Source organism: Petromyzon marinus, chromosome 59 (genome assembly GCF_048934315.1).
Source record: "Petromyzon marinus isolate PM22_M1 ecotype Great Lakes invasive population chromosome 59, UKy_Petmar_22M1.pri1.0, whole genome shotgun sequence".
Classification (NCBI taxonomy): Eukaryota; Metazoa; Chordata; class Hyperoartia; order Petromyzontiformes; family Petromyzontidae; genus Petromyzon; species Petromyzon marinus.
In genome coordinates, this window is record NC_133725.1 from 741,392 (window position 1) to 756,397 (window position 15,006).

The following is a 15,006-nucleotide window of genomic DNA, read 5'->3' on the forward strand; positions in this document are numbered from 1 at the left end:
ATGCCCCTTCGGAAGCAGATGATGTGGTTTATAAAAAAAAACACAGAGATTCCAAAGCTAACATCAGACGCTGCCTTTACGAGTAGGCCTGCCAGTGATCCTGCACGCTGGACAGAAGTCACTGCAGATTTGGAGATGGAAAAAACGGCGAAATGCAAATACCAGAATCTATGGTTCTTTCGGTGAAGTCACGTCGGTAGAAAAATAAAATAACAAATAAAATAAATCACGACGTTTCGATCGCAACACAAGCAGCCGTCCTCAGGCGGAAAAAAATATAATTCAGCAGTGGTGCAGTCACGAAAGCTTCAAATCAAGATTACATTTACCAGGTTGAACGATCGATTCAGTCTCCTTGTAGATGGATCACTGTCCACAGAAGGAATTCTTGTGGGAGCCGATGCTTTGATCGGTTGCTGCATATCCAGCAGATCTTGAACAATAATTCGCTGATGAACTCCTGCTGGTGTTCCTGCATTTGTGTTCAGAGAAAAGACAAACAGTGGTAGATATACCCAAAGTACAAATATCTGACAAGCTGATCAGCAACGTTCCCAATGTTTACATTGCTCGAAGGGTGTGTCTTGTCATCTTGGGAACGAATTGTAAAGCGGAGCTTTCTTTTTTCGAAAGCTGATTAAAAAAAAGCTGATATATATTTAAAAAAAAACCTCCCCGATCAACCCATAGAACAACGCCGCCGGTTTATCGAGCCTTGCACTGCCACTGTCCATGGGGAATGTGTGGAAAACACCACTTGAAGATGTTTATTCGCTTATTTTGCAATGAAATAAAGCTCGAAAAGTTCATCTCCGGTGGTAATTTCTTTCTCATCTTATGAAAAAAAAAGAGGATCGTTGTATCTACACTGTGCCTACCCTTGCTATATATATCTTTATTAGAGAAGATATCTTGGTTGCATTTTTTTTTAAATGAAACGAACAAAAACAACACGTGGTCAACATTTGTTTTCGTAAGCCCTCGACACAGTGCTTACTGTGGCCCATTGGACACAGTAAGCACTGTTGGTGGGTGGATGAGTGGGTGGGTGAGTGAGTGAGTGGGTGGGTGAGTGGGTGGGTGAGTGGGTGGGTGAGCGGGTGGCTGGATGAGTGGGTGGGTGAGCGGGTGGGTGGGTGAGTGAGTGAGTGGGTGAGCAGGTGGCTGGATGAGTGGGTGGGTGAGCGGGTGGGTGAGTGGGTGGGTGGTTGAGTGAGTGAGTAGGTGAGCAGGTGGCTGGATGAGTGGGTGGGTGAGCGGGTGGGTGAGTGAGTGGGTGAGCGGGTGGGTGAGTGAGTGGGTGGGTGAGCGGGTGGGTGAGTGGGTGGCTGGGTGAGTGGGTGGGTGAGCGGGTAGGTGAATGAGTGGGTTGGTGAGTGAGTGGGTGGCTGAGTGAATGGGTGAGTAAGTTGGCTGGATGAGTGGGTGGGTGAGCGGGTGGGTGAGTGGGTGGGTGAGTGGGTGGGTGAGTGAGTGAGTGGGTGGGTGAGCGGGTGGGTGAGTGAGTGGGTGGGTGAGTGAGTGGGTGGGTGAGCGGGTGGGTGAGTGGGTGGGTGAGTGAGTGAGTGGGTGGGTGAGCGGGTGGGTGAGTGAGTGGGTGGGTGAGCGGGTGGGTTAGTGGGTGGGTGAGTGAGTGGGTGGGTGAGCGGGTGGGTGAGCGGGTGGCTGAGTGAATGGGTGAGTGAATGGGTGAGTGGGTGAGTGGGTGAGTGGGTGGCTGAGTGAATGGGTGAGTGAATGGGTGAGTGGGTGGGTGAGTGAATGGGTGAGTGAGTTGGCTCTGCTGTGGCCTATTGGACAACACGGCCCTGATAGGGGGGACGGAGCCATCGATCTTCTATTCGAATCTGATCTGCCTGTTGTATGTACTATGTTGAACTTCTTTCGCACCATATTATATTTATAAGGTAAGGCGTACGTAGTCAACGGTGCTCATTGGAAGTGCAGTGTTGAGAATGCGGGCAGTGTTGAGTCTATGGGTAGTGTTGAGTCTATGGGTAGTGTTGAGTCTATGGGCAGTGTTGAGTCTATGGGTAGTGTTGAGTCGATGGGCACTGTTGAGTCTATGGGCAGTGTTGAGTCTATGGGCAGTGTTGAGTTTATGGGTAGTGTTAGTCTATGGGCAGTGTTGAGTCTATGGGTAGTGTTGAGTCTATGGGCAGTGTTGAGTCTATGGGCAGTGTTGAGTCTATGGGCAGTGTTAGTGTATGGGCAGTGTTGAGTCTATGGGCAGTGTTGAGTCTATGGGCAGTGTTAGTGTATGGGCAGTGTTGAGTCTATGGGCAGTGTTAGTGTATGGGCAGTGTTGAGTTTATAGGCAGTGTTGAGTCTATGGGTAGTGTTGAGTCTATGGGTAGTGTTGAGTCTATGGGTAGTGTTGAGTCTATGGGCAATGTTGAGTCTATGGGTAGTGTTGAGTCTATGGGCAGTGTTGAGTCTATGGGCAGTGTTGAGTCTATGGGCAGTGTTGAGTCTATGGGCAGTGTTGAGTCTATGGGCAGTGTTGAGTCTATGGGTAGTGTTGAGTCTATGGGTAGTGTTGAGTCTATGGGCAGTGTTGAGTCTATGGGTAGTGTTGAGTCTATGGGCAGTGTTGAGTCTATGGGCAGTGTTGAGTCTATGGGCAGTGTTGAATCTATGGGTAGTGTTAGTGTATGGGCAGTATTGCGTTTATGGGTAGTGTTGAGTCTATGGGCAGTGTTGAGTCTATGGGCAGTGTTGAGTCTATGGGCAGTGTTGAGTCTATGGGCAGAGTTGAGTCTATGGGCAGTGTTAGTGTATGAGCAGTGTTGAAATTACTTTGCACCGTACATAGCCAACCGTGCTAATAGGAGGCTAGCAGCTCTAAAAAAAAGAGTTTTCATCTAGACGACGATTTAAAAGTGCGCAGCTCCCAATGGCTTCCTAATATCGGGAGAGCGTTCCAGACGGCCATAGAAGCGCGCCTGAAAGCGCGCGATGCGTTGACTGCCTTTGTTCGATGGCTGAGCCACAAGCCGCCGCTGTGAGGGTGACGAGAGTATCACGTGACGATGCTTTATAGCTCCGACGAGCACGTTGTGTGTCACGAGCGCGACCCGGTAACGACGCCGCTGGATTCGTTCGGCAACTTGGAAGACAATCGGGCTCAGCGAGCACCGGACGGACACGGTCGGATCTTGTAATACCCCGTCACGACCACGTGTGACCTTGAGCATCTCAATAGAAGCATGAATAATCCCGTAAGATTCGCAATTAGGAATCCTTCTGCGAACCATAGGAATGTCAGATAGGAACCCTGAGAATCCCATTAAAAATCCCAATAGGAACCCTAGGAAACACGTACGAATCCTAATAGAACTATGAAATCCCATAACATCCATTCAACCCATAGGAATCCCATAATCTCAATCACTCTAAGAATATCAATTCAAACAATCCCAACAGCAACCCTAATCCATGAATGATTATCCGAATAGGAAGGCTGCGAAACACGACAACCCCTAAATATCTCACCACAAACATAAATTACCATAATAATGAATTGAAATCCCATATTAAACCAATTGAATCTAATACAACATGCATTAAAATCCCCAAACAATACCATTACATCTCATAAATCGCATAATAATTATATAACAAACCTTACGAATCCCATAAGACTCCTATTAAATCACATTTTAAAAACCTTATATCGCATACGTAGCCAATTAAATCTTATAAGAGACCTATTAACTCACATGAGAAACTCATGACAATCCCATACAAAAACCCAAAGGATGTCAATAATAGGAGCTCCAATCATCTCGCAATGGGCATCCACAGGCAACTGTGTGTATTGGAATGTCACAAGTCCCCTGCGTTGGTGGTGGTGGTGGTGGTCTTCTTCTGCCGTACGGCTGCTGATGTCGATGCAGAGCCGACAACCACAACGTCACATCCAGGTGGTGAAGCCAGCTGGAGACAGCGGAGTCGTCATCGTCGTCATCGTCGCTGCGATGTCTCCTGCTTCGTGTGTGCGGGTCGGGGCATTTCGTCGTTCCGCCCTCTGTGCATCATCATCAGCAGCTACCCGCCTGTGCATCATCATCATCAGCTACCCGCCTGTGCATCATCATTATCAGCTACCCGCCTCTGCATCATCATCAGCTACCCGCCTGTGCATCATCATCATCAGCTACCCGCCTGTGCATCATCATCATCATCAGCTACCCGCCTGTGCATCATCATCAGCTACCCGCCTGTGCATCATCATCATCATCAGCTACCCGCCTGTGCATCATCATCATCATCAGCTACCCGCCTGTGCATCATCATCATCAGCTACCCGCCTGTGCATCATCATCATCATCAGCTACCCGCCTCTGCATCATCATCATCAGCTACCCGCCTCTGCATCATCATCATCAGCTACCCGCCTGTGCATCATCATCATCATCAGCTACCCGCCTGTGCATCATCATCATCAGCTACCCGCCTGTGCATCATCATCATCATCAGCTACCCGCCTGTGCATCATCATCATCATCAGCTACCCGCCTGTGCATCATCATCATCAGCTACCCGCCTGCACTGCCGCCACGCTTTGTGTCGTGGCTGGTGCGCTGCGTGGGGGTGGACCACGAGCAGCTGCGTGGACGATCAAACCGCGCCAGTGGGAGGCTTCTGCGCCGAGTCGTTCACAGCAAGGCCCTCGTTCGTTTGAGAGTTCTTTCGAACAACTCCCATTCAGCCTCATCGAAGCTTCATCGGGATTTGGCCTCGCATCGTTGAAGGTTCAAGGGTCACGGGGTCCCCAAAAGGTGGCCCTGGGGCGTGAAGAAGGGGACCTGATCGAGGTCCCGATGGCTGCGTTGATGGTGGTGGTTGTGGTGGGTCATGTAGCCCGCGTGCCCGGCCACCGCGTGCCCGGCCACCGCGTGCCCGGCCACCGCGTGCCCGGCCACCGCGTGCCCGGCCACCGCGTGCCCGGCCACCGCGTGCCCGGCCACCGCGTGCCCGGCCACCGCGTGCCCGGCCACCGCGTGCCCGGCCACCGCGTGCCCGGCCACCGCGTGCCCGGCCACCGCGTGCCCGGCCACCGCGTGCCCGGCCACCGCGTGCCCGGCCACCGCGTGCCCGGCCACCGCGTGCCCGGCCACCGCGTGCCCGGCCACCGCGTGCCCGGCCACCGCGTGCCCGGCCACCGCGTGCCCGGCCACCGCGTGCCCGGCCACCGCGTGCCCGGCCAAGCAGCTTCTGTTCGGCCGGATCGAGGGGGCTAAACGGGCGCGGCACGGGCTAGAGAAGAGATGGAGTGATGTGGTACAGGAGGATGTGGAGCTGAGTGGACTTGCCGATGAGCGGTACCAGTGGTGTCAAGATCGGCCTCTGTGGAGGAGGCTCGTGAAGGACGCTGCTACTGGGGGTGGTGCCAGGCTAGGTGCACAGTGATGCTACTGGGCAGTTGGAGGGCAGTCGCCCTCAGGCAACAACGGAGGGCGGAGGAGCGGCGCTCACAACAACGAGCGGCGCGCCGGGCGATTAAAACGCAGCGAGTTTGCACAGAGTGGGAGGGGACGGCACAGCTGGTGGTGCATCGGCCTGTCAACTCAGTCAGTCTACCCACGGCACCTGCTGGGTGTGTCCCGAGACCTCCCTCCAGCAGGGACACCTCACGTGGTGCACCCAGCCTGGCACGGGCGCCGTGGTTTAAAGGGAACGTCGCTTGGTGGCCAATCGGCCACGTGCTGGTGCTGGGAGGGCGTTTCCCCCGGACCCTAGGAATGCGGGCGGAGGGAGGGGTGATATTTATTTATTTATTATTCCGACTTCTGTGTGTGGGGGGCGGGGCAAGGTCGAACTTGGAGCAAATCGCCGCGGACTCTCGGCGCAGCGGGCCCGGGACTGCGGGCAGCGGGCAGCAGAGGCGAGTGGCGGGCGAGCACTAAACAGGTTCGTGTACTCTATAGTACTAGTACTATTACTACTCTATAGTATTAGTACTATTACTACTCTATAGTATTAGTACTATTACTACTCTATAGTACTACAGCAGAGGCGAGTGGCGGGCGAGCCCCTAAACAGGTTCGTGTACTCTATACTACTAGTACTATTACTACTCTATAGTATTAGTACTATTACTACTCTATAGTGTTACTACTCTATAGTACTACTACTCTATAGTACTACAGCAGAGGCGAGTGGCGGGCGAGCCCCTAAACAGGTTCGTGTACTCTATAGTATTAGTACTATTACTACTCTATAGTGTTACTCTATAGTACTACTACTCTATAGTACTACTACTCTATAGTACTACTACTCTATAGTACTACAGCAGAGGCGAGTGGCGGGCGAGCCCCTAAACAGGTTCGTGTACTCTATAGTATTAGTACTATTACTACTATATAGTACTACTTTATAGTACTACTACTCTATAGTACTACTTCTCTATAGTACTACTACTCTAGTACTACTACTCTGTAGTACTACATCAGACTCGAGTGGCGGGCGAGCCCCTAAACAGGTTCGTCTGCTCTATAGTATTAGTACTATTACTACTCTATAGTACTACTCTATAGTACTATAGTGCTACACCACTACACTATATTACTACTCTATAGTACTACACCACTCTATAGTGCTACTCTATAGTACTATAGTACTACACCATTCCTCTAGAGTACTACTCTATAGTACTATTCTATAGTGCTATTCTATAGTACTACACTCCTCTAGAGTACTACTCTATAGTACTATAGAGTACTACTCTATAGTACTACACCACTACACTATAGTACTACTCCATAGTACTACACCACTACACTATAGTACTACTCTACAGTACTATAGTACTACTCCACTCCTCTATAGTACTGCTCTATAGTACTATAGCACTACACCACTCCTCTAGAGTACTACTCTATAGTACTATAGTACTACACCACTCCTCTATAGTACTACTCTATAGTACTACACCACTACACTATAGTACTACTCTACAGTACTATAGTACTACACCACTTCTCTATGGTACTACTCTATAGTACTACTCTATAGTACTATAAATACTACACCACTCCTCTAGAGTACAACACTATAGTACTACTCTATAGTACTACACCACTACTCTACAGTACTACTCTATAGTACTACTCTATAGTACTATAGTACTACTCTATAGTACTACATCACTACTCTATAGTACTACTCTATAGTACTACTCTATAGTACTATATAGTACTAAACCACTACTCTAGAGTACTACTCTATAGTACTATAGTACTACACCACTCCTCTAGAGTACTATATAGTACTATAGAGTACTACTCTATAGTACTATAGCACTACACCACTCCTCTAGAGTACGACACTATAGTACTACTCTATAGTACTATAGAGTTCTACTCTATAGTACTATAGTACTACACCACTCTAGAGTGCGACAGTATAGTACTACACCACTACTCTAGAGTACTACTCTATAGTACTATAGTACTACACCACTACACTATAGTGCTACTCTATAGTACTATAGTACTACACCACTCTAGAGTACTACTCTATAGTACTATAGTACTACACCACTACACTATAGTGCTACTCTATAGTACTACACCACTACACTATAGTACGACACTATAGTACTACACCACTACACTATAGTACTACTCTATAGTACTATAGTACTACCCCACTCCTCTAGAGTACTATATAGTACTATAGCACTACTCTATAGTACTATAGTACTACACCATTCCTCTAGAGTACTATATAGTACTATAGCACTACTCTATAGTACTATATAGTACTACACCACTCCTCTAGAGTGAGACACTGCTGCCGTAGATCTCACGAGTCTAGCGTAACTCCTGTAGAGTGCTGGCAAAGTGGCAGTGTGGGTCCTTGTCGTGGTTGTCTATACCACTCCAGAGTGGATTCTTGATGGTTTATCTATAGTACTGATACTATATCATGAAGCTACTCTACAGTACAACTCTAGAGTAACGCTACGCAGTAGTGACACTACCAGCTGGAGTGGAGCCACCCAGCGTAGTCGTGGCCTCATCCTGCAGTACCTATTGCTTAGTGATTTACTGATATCCACTCTGCAGTACTGATACTACTCTAGTGGCCCACATATAGGCACTGTAGCACTGCTCTAGAGTAGTAATAATAATACTAATCTAGAGTGCCACACTCTACCACTCAATGCGCAGATCTGTAGCCAGTCTGAGACTCGACATTACTACTAATCTACAGTACTTTAGGACTACTCTGTATTACTATACAGTACTATATGACTACTACTACTCTACAGTACTACAGGGCTACTCTGTATTACTAATACAGTACTACAGGGCTACTCTGTATTACTATACAGTACTACTCTACGGTACTACTCTACAGTACTACAGGACTACTCTGTATTACTATACAGTACTACTCTATGGTACTACTCTACAGTACTACAGGACAACTCTGCATTACTATACAGTACTACTCTACAGTACTACTCTACAGTACTACAGGACTACTCTGCATTGCTATACAGTACTACTCTACAGTACTACTCTACAGTACTACAGGACTACTCTGCATTACTATACAGTACTATTCTATGGTACTACTCTACAGTACTACAGGACTACTCTGTATTACTATACAGTACTACTCTACGGTACTACTCTACAGTACTACAGGACTACTACTACTCTGCACTGCTACTACTCTCCAGGACTACAGGACGACTCTTCACACATCGCAGACTTCAGTACTGACACAGGTACCACTCTACACAGCAGCACACCACTCATCATCACAGCAGTACACCACTCATCACAGCAGTACACCACTCATCATCACAGCAGTACACCACTCTACACAGCAGTACACTACTCATCATCACAGCAGTACACCACGCATCATCACAGCAGCACACCACTCATCATCACAGTATACCACTCATCATCACAGCAGCACACCACTCATCATCACAGCAGTACACTACTCATCATCACAGCAGCACACCACTCATCATCACAGCAGTACACCACGCATCATCACAGCAGCACACCACTCATCACAGCAGTACACCACTCATCATCACAGCAGCACACCACTCATCATCACAGCAGCACACCACTCATCATCACAGCAGCACACCACTCATCATCACAGCAGTACACCACTCATCATCACAGCAGTACACCACTCATCACAGCAGTACACCACTCATCATCACAGCAGCACACCACTCATCATCACAGCAGTACACTACTCATCATCACAGCAGTACACCACTCATCATCACAGCAGCACACCACTCATCATCACAGCAGTACACTACTCATCATCACAGCAGTACACCACTCATCATCACAGCAGTACACCACTCATCACAGCAGTACACCACTCATCATCACAGCAGCACACCACTCATCATCACAGTACACCACTCGTCATCACAGCAGCACACCACTCATCATCACAGCAGGACACTACTCATCATCACAGCACACCACTCATCATCACAGCAGTACACCACTCATCATCACAGCAGGACACTACTCATCATCACAGCAGCACACCACTCATCATCACAGCAGCACACCACTAATCATCACAGTACACCACTCATCATCACAGCAGCACACCACTCATCATCACAGCAGTACACCACTCATCATCACAGCAATACACCACTCATCATCACAGCAGTACACCACTCATCATCACAGCAGCACACCACTCATCATCACAGCAGTACACCACTCATCATCACAGTACACCACTCATCATCACAGCAATACACCACTCATCATCACAGCAGTACACCACTCATCATCACAGCAGCACACCACTCATCATCACAGTACACCACTCGTCATCACAGCAGTACACCACTCATCATCACAGCAGCACACCACTCATCATCACAGTACACCACTCATCATCACAGCAGCACACCACTCATCACAGCAGCACACCACTCATCATCACAGTACACCACTCATCATCACAGCAGTACATCACTCGTCATCACAGTACACCACTCATCATCACAGCAGCACACCACTCATCACAGCAGCACACCACTCATCATCACAGTACACCACTCATCATCACAGCAGTACATCACTCGTCATCACAGCACACCACTCATCATCACAGCAGCACACCACTCATCACAGCAGCACACCACTCATCATCACAGCAGCACACCGCTCATCATCACAGCAGGACACCACTCATCATCACAGCAGCACACCACTCATCATCACAGCAGCACACCGCTCATCATCACAGCAGCACACCGCTCATCATCACAGTACACTACTCATCATCACAGCAGCACACCGCTCATCATCACAGCAGTACACCACTCATCATCACAGTACACTACTCATCATCACAGCAGCACACCACTCATCATCACAGTACACCACTCATCATCACAGCAGTACACTACTCATCATCACAGCAGGACACCACTCATCATCACAGCAGCACACCACTCATCATCACAGCAGCACACCGCTCATCATCACAGCAGTACACCGCTCATCATCACAGCAGGACACCACTCATCATCACAGCAGCACACCACTCATCATCACAGTACACCACTCATCATCACAGCAGCACACCACTCATCATCACAGCAGCACACCACTCGTCATCACAGCAGCACACCACTCATCATCACAGTACACTACTCATCATCTCATCATCACAGCATCATCACAGCAGCACACCACTCATCATCGCAGTACATGATGCTACAGCTACTGCGTTGCCAGTCTCTCTCGATCAGCCCCAGTTTTCCGCGTGTGCGCCGTTCCGGTCGGGAGATGTTTCGACCATACTTCACCACGCTGGTCATCGGCGGACACAGCACTTGGATGGGATTGGCACCTGCGGTCACAGCGACTGCCCCGCCTCAGAGCAGCGTGTAACAGCTGTGAAGCAGCTGTTCCCAGCCTCAACGCCACCCGTGCTGAGCTCACTGAATGTGTCCGTCGGGCAGGGTGATTTTGGTTATTGATCGGTGGCTTCTTCATCACCGTCGTCATCAGCAGCCGAGCTCAATCCACTGCTGGATGGGATACAGCCTCTTACTAACGCACAGCACACAACATCATCATCATCGTCATCAACACCACATTGATCACTGCCATCCACGATTCACTGCCATGCACTCAACTGCAGCCCGTTGGCAGTGTTTGTAGTGGAGTTGGAGGAATCCGATGTGCTATAAAGCTCTTTTCTTTTTTGTCTAGAAGGGGAATGGGCCACGGGCTCAGAATGTTACAACAACAATAACAACAACAACAAACACGATTACACACACACCATGGGGGCGCTAAGTACAGGACGGGTAAACAAGTCACTTACAAAACATAAATAAGACTGGACGATGTATTTATCTTACCAGGTTCAGGCCCACTGAGCTACGCAGATCTCTGTTCAGAAGCGAGCTGGCAATGTCAAATGATAGCAGATCAACGATGTAGCAGCTTAGCGTCATCATCACCACCACCATCACCACCACCATCACCACCACCATCATCACCACCACCATCACTATCATCATCAACACCACCACCATCACCACCACCACCATCACCACCATCACCACCACCACCATCACCACCATCACCACCATCATCATCAACACCACCATCACCACCATCATCACCACCATCACCACCACCATCACCACCACCATCACCACCACCACCATCACCACCACCACCATCACCACCATCATCACCACCACCATCATCGTCACCACCACCACCATCATCATCACCACCATCACCACCACCATCACCACCATCACCACCATCATCATCACCATCATCACCACCACCATCATCACCATCACCACCATCATCATCACTACCACCATCACTACCACCATCACCACCACCAACACCATCACCACCACCATCATCATCACCATCACCACCATCATCATCACCACCATCATCATCATCACCATCATCATCACCACCATCATCATCATCACCACCATCATCACCACCATCATGATCAACATCACCACCACCATCACCACCATCACCACCACCATCACCACCATCACCACCATCACTATCACCATCACCACCAACACCATCACCACCACCATCATCACCACCATCATCATCACCACCATCACCACCATCATCACCATCATCATCACCACCATCATCACCATCACGACCACCATCATCACCACCACCACCATCATCACCACCATCATCACCATCACGACCACCATCATCACCACCACCATCATCACCACCATCATCACCATCACCACCATCATCACCATCACGACCACCATCATCACCACCACCATCACCACCATCATCACCACCATCACGACCACCATCATTACCAGCACCATCATCACCACCATCATCATCATCACCAGCACCATCATCACCACCATCATCTGAATGGAAATCTCTCGCAGCAGCCAAATCGTCTAAACGCGTTGTGACGTCCTTGTGACGTCGTTGTGACGTCCTTGTGACGTCGATTCTAAATGTGGACGGTAAAAAACGGAGGACCCAGAGAAAAATCCACGCGACCACGGAGAGAGAGACACAAACTCCAAATATACAGCAGCAGCAGCAGTATACAGCAGCAGCAGTATACAGCAGCAGCAGTATACAGCAGCAGCAGCAGGCGTCAGGGTCGGGATCGAACCCACGACCTCCTGTACACCAGGCGAGGTAGTTAACATCTCCCAGCCACCGTGATGATGATGAGAGAGAGAGACACGCAGACTCCAAATATACAGCAGCAGGCATCAGGGTCGGGATCGAACCCACAACCTCCTGTACACCAGGCGAGGTAGTTAACATCTCCTAGCCACCGTGATGATGATGAGATAGACACGCAAACTCCAAATATACAGCAGCAGCAGGCGTCAGGGTCTGGATCGAACCCACGACCTCCTGTACACCTGGCGAGGTAGTTAACATTTCCTAGCCACCGTGATGCCCCTAACATGCGAACAAAGCGTGTGTGTGTGCGTGTTTTACTGTGAGAATGTGTGGCGAATGCCGGCGTGCTGGCTGGTGACAAGCGATGTGCTTACTTGGTGTGTTGGACATCGTAACACCTCCTGTTTTCTTGCCGGAAAGGATGAAGCCCATTCGTTTTTTCATCATCTTCATGGATCTCTGTGGGAAGCTCTCCATCCTTGTGGGTCTCAACGTAGGCGTAGTCAATGGCCGTGCCAGGATTCTTAGCTAGGGGGAGTTGTTACTAAGGAGTTTTTAGTAAGGAATTGTCAGTAAGTAAGGAGTTGTCGGTGAGTAAGGAGTTGTCGGTGAGTAAGGAGTTGTCGGTGAGTAAGGAGTTGTCGGTGAGTAAGGAGTTGTTAGTAAGGAGCTGTTAGTAAGTAGTTGTTAGTAAGTAATGACTTGTTAGCAAGGAGTTGATAGTAAGTAAGGAGTTGTTAGTAAGTAAGGACTTGTTAGTCAGGAGTTGTTAGTATGTAAGGAGTTGTTAGTAAGCAAGGAGTTGTTGGTAAGGAGTTGTTAGCAAGTTAGGGGTTAGTAAGTAAGGACTTGTTAGTAAGGAGTTGTTGGTAAGGACTTGTTAGTAGGTAAGGACTTGTAAGTAAGGAGTTGTTAGTAAGTAAGGACTTGTTAGTAAGGAGTTGTTAGTAAGTAAGGACTTGTAAGTAAGGAGTTAGTAAGTAAGGAGTTGTAAGTAAGGAGTTGTTAATAAGTAAGGAGGTGTTAATAAGTAAGGAGTTGTTAGTAAGTAAGGACTTGTTAGTAAGGAGTTGTTAGTAAGGAATTGTTAGTAAGTAAAGACTTGTCCCTTGCTTGTTACTCGACGCGTGTGCGGCGATGGCTACGCCATCGATCGAGGGGTCAAATTGCGAGCGGCGTTGTGTGATCGGCTTCGCGCTCGCTGGGGGTGCTGACGCCTTCAGGGAAGTCGTGGCCTGTGTCCGCGACTCCCCTGAAGGCGTCAGCACCGCCCTGCTGCTGCGCCTCGCAGGTGCAGCCTGCCGTAGTTTCGCGGTGTGGGGGTGGGCCATGCCGCTGCGTGGTCTGGCCTAGGGGCACCCCCAGTGGCAGCTGTCCCCCTGCGTACGAGCCTCTTAAGCGGACGGCACGTCAGTCGGGGAATCTTTTTTTGGCCGATCGCCGTCACCGCAGCGGTAACCAGGGCGGCCTGCCGCGGTTTACAGCCGCGAACCTCCGCCGCACGTCGGCAACTTGCACCACCGCCGGGCCGTCTGACCGGTGCTCATTTTATCTGCCCTGGAGGGAGGGATGATGCTGATGGGCCGATGGGCCGAGTCAACCCCAGCTGCAACCCACGGTGGTTAAGAGATGTTAACTCCATCGCCTGGCACGCAGGAGATCGTGGGTTCGATCCCGACCCTGACGATGGCTGCTGTGCATTTGGAGTGTGCGTGTGTCTCTCTCCGTTGTGGCCGTGTGGATTTTTCTCGGGGCCCTTCCGTTTTCCCCTTCCACATTTAGAAGCGACGCGTTTAGATTATTTGGCCGCTGATATAAATGTCCACGCTACAATCCGCTTGGTTGAGCCATCATTTGTGGCCACGGCGCGTCTGAAAACAAGAGCCGTGTAGCTCAGTTAGGGGCCTCGCAGGCAGTAAAATAAAAAAAAATTGTTTAGTTTTGGTTCATTGCGAACCGCTCGCTGCTCCGTGGAGGCTGCCCTTATAAGGGCGGCGTTATCAAATTTCCCAAACCGCGGTTTAACACGCAGTAGGCTTTCGTGACCAACATCATCCATGCATTTAGGTTTAATCTCTTTGTGTCGGATCACGTGAATATAAACGTGTCGTGAAACCCGCCACCACCCGACGCAGCCAATCGGCACGTCAACAGAACGTGCCAATTGGGGCACTCGTACAGCACACCGATTGTGTTTCGGAGGGCAAATCCACAACATTTACAATCTGAGCATGCGACGTTTCGCCAGTAATGACAACCAGCTTCATCAGGCGGACAGCAGCCAGATTTGTGTAGAAATCCTCCC

At 49.5% G+C, this 15,006-nt stretch overlaps 1 protein-coding gene across 1 annotated transcript in view; it reads left to right on the forward strand.

The window, feature by feature from the left end:
* The first annotated feature begins 8,636 nt into the window (after positions 1 to 8,636).
* The window catches only part of LOC116955331 (stromal interaction molecule 1-like), a 42,121-nt gene continuing 35,751 nt past the window's right edge, over positions 8,637 to 15,006 (forward strand). Inside the window, exon 1 of the mRNA XM_076052971.1 lies at positions 8,637 to 8,746. The gene's annotated coding sequence lies outside the window, so the exon portion shown is untranslated. The remainder of the gene's footprint in view (positions 8,747 to 15,006) is intronic.